This window comes from Symphalangus syndactylus, chromosome 11 (assembly GCF_028878055.3).
Source record: "Symphalangus syndactylus isolate Jambi chromosome 11, NHGRI_mSymSyn1-v2.1_pri, whole genome shotgun sequence".
Classification (NCBI taxonomy): Eukaryota; Metazoa; Chordata; class Mammalia; order Primates; family Hylobatidae; genus Symphalangus; species Symphalangus syndactylus.
Genome location: NC_072433.2, coordinates 61,992,657 through 61,995,688, shown reverse-complemented (window position 1 = coordinate 61,995,688; position 3,032 = coordinate 61,992,657). Strand labels below are relative to the sequence as shown.

Genomic DNA, 3,032 nt, shown 5'->3' with positions numbered 1-3,032 from the left:
GTTTGGTAAAAAAACTCAAAATGGATTCTTAGCAGTATTTTAGTGTTTATCAAATAACTGACCATTTGCTATAGAAAGATGAGAAAACTTAAGCTTTGTTTTACTACAACTTGTACAAAGTTGTATGACTGAGCATATTCTTTGCTTCCAAGATTTGGGCTGGGGGCACTAGGGGTTCAGAGCCTGGCAGAATTGTCAGTTTTAGTCTGACATAATCTAAGCGTATGGGGCAAGGATCACATCTAATGCTTGTGTTCCTTGTACTCTGTTATATAGTGTTATTCATGATTCAGCTGATCTTAACAAAATTCCTAGCAGTGGAACCTTGAAATGCATGTGGCTAGATTTATGCTAAAATGATTCAGTTAGCATTTTAGTAACACTTCAAAGGTTTCTTTTGTTTGTTTTCTAGACTTAATAAAAGGTTAGGATTAATTAGAAGAAGCAATCTAGTTAAATTTCTCATTTGTATTTTATTTTCTTGAATACTTTTTTCATAGGTATTTGTTTAAAAAGATTTAAAAATCATTGCACTTTGCTCAGAAAAATAATAAATATATCTTATAAATGTTTGATTCCCTTCCTTGCCATTTTTATTCAGTAGATTTTTGTTTGGCATCATGTTGAAGCACCGAAAGATAAATGATTTTTAAAAGGCTATAGAGTCCAAAGGAATATTCTTTTACACCAATTCTTCCTTTAAAAATCTCTGAGAAATTTGTTTTCGCCTTACTTTTTTTTCCTCTGTCACAATGCTAAGTGGTATCCAAGGTTCTTAATATGAGATTTAAAATCTTAAAATGTTTCTTATTTTCCGCACTTACATCATTTGGTACACAGGGTCAAATAGGGCAAATAATTTTGTCTTTGTATAATTAGATTTGATATTTAAAGTCACTGGAAATAGTGAGGACAAGTTAATGGATGTTTTTATATTTTAATAGAATCATTTATTTCTATGTGTTATGAAATTCACTTAATGATAATTTTTTCAACATACTTGCCATTAGAAAACAAAGTATTGCTAAGTACTATAACATATTGGCCACTAAAGTTCATATTGAGATTATCTTGGTTTCTTGGAAGAGATAGGAATGAGTTCTTATCTAGTGTTGCAGGCCAGCAAATACAGAGGTGGTTTAATCAAACAGCTCTAGTATGAAGCAAGAGTAAAGACTAAGGTTTCGAGAGCATTCCTACTCACATAAGTGAGGAAATCTGTCAGATAGGAATCTAAATACTTATAGTGAGATCGTGAAAGCAACCTTAAAGTTTTGAAGAAGACTGATGAGTCTAGGTGCTTTGCTTCCTTTCATCAGATATCTTTCTGTGGCATTTGAGAACAGAAACCAAGAAACATGGTAATTACTAAATTATGAGGCTTTGCTTTTTGTTTGCTTTTAAGTAGAAAAACATGTTGGCAACATTGAGTTTTGGAGTTGATTGAGATAATCTGACTTAACTAGTTTTGTCATTCCATTTGTTAAAGATACAGTCACCAAGAATTTTTTGAGTTTTTTGAAAGACCCCAATTTAAGCCTTGCTTATTTTTAAAAATTAAGTTATTTCCATTCAGTGATGTTGGATGTATATGAATTATTTAGTAAATAATCTCAGTAAATTTTGTGCTGTGGCCTTAAAAAATTATATATCAAATCATCTACTTCTTGGATAATTTAACTAATGTCAAAATAATCTATTTTTCAGACTATTTTTATAATTAATTTATTAAAAATGTATATTTATATCACACATTATGCAAAATTTTGATTATTCTTTTATCAGAACTAATAAGTGTGAAAGGGCTGGCAGTGGAATAGAAACTGCCCACAAGCCTCTGGACACTCACAATGACTGAGTCATAAACCAATAATAGAGCTGAGGAGGATGAGATAATAAGGTCCACCCAGTACATGACCACAAAGCAACTCACCAGCAGCAGGATGGTCTGGGTGGCCCTTTTCTCTGGGGAGGCTCTTGGAGAGAGGTTGGTTCTATGAAGGTATTGGGATCGTCTCTGATGTCTGGACAAGAGAATTACCATGCATGCACTTGAAAGCAGCATGATTGCTACAAAGAAGACATTCCTAAGCAGTGGCAGCATGAAAGACAGGCTCCTGATAATGTAGCTTATGGAAGAAAGTGAGTTGTATTTGCCGATACTTAGCACATCGGTCTTGGTCCCATTAGAAGAAGCCACAGTAGAGGAGAACAGGTTATTACTGAGAGACAGACTGAGAACCCATGGGAAGAAGAAGGAGTGAAAGATGTAACCTGTGAACTTCTGTTTAATCGTTGCAGACCAGGAGATGCCAGGGCTGATGGCGACAGCCTGGAGCACGCTCAGGAGGCAGGTGGTGCAGATGGAGAGGCTCCCTGTGCATGTAGAAGAATGCCTTACACTTGAAGTCACTCTGAAAATACAGTGACTCAAACAGGTCTGGAGATGCCAAGAAGACCACAATGAGGAGCATCACTAAGTGGACAAGGGCCAGGTGACAGGTGATGAGGTCAGTGGGCTTAGGCTTCTGATCCTGAAGGAGTGAGAAGATTCGGAAGAATAGGAGGAAGTTGTTGGCTGTGAATCCAATACCAGCTTGAAGAAGAAGGGCGATTGTTAGTAGTACCTTAAGTGGAACATGGTCATCTTAATGATGAAGAGGAATTATATTTTATATATCTGAAATAAAGCAATAGACTTCTTACCATCAATGTTAGTTATTGTATAGTCAAAATTATTACCAACCTTATCATTTTAATTTTACCCATTTATCTTGATTAACCCTGACTATCTCATATAAAATTTTTAAATGCAGCCTGAGTATTATATTTTATAACAAATAACTCATATATATATCAAATATCAACACATCCACAATCACATCTATGTAGGGTGTACATTATCTATATTCATATAGTACCTGTGGCTCACTCCTCAAAAAGCATTTCTTTACTTTCTGTATTTTTTGTTTAATTTTCACCACTCATAATAATATGCATATAAAATAAATCATGGATGCTTTTACAACTGA

The 3,032-nt window shown here is 34.5% G+C and overlaps 1 pseudogene; it reads right to left on the bottom strand.

Moving 5' to 3' along the window:
• Positions 1-1,720: 1,720 nt before the first annotated feature.
• Positions 1,721-2,551, bottom strand: LOC129493212 (vomeronasal type-1 receptor 45-like; annotated as a pseudogene).
• Between the last annotated feature and the right edge of the window lie 481 nt (positions 2,552-3,032).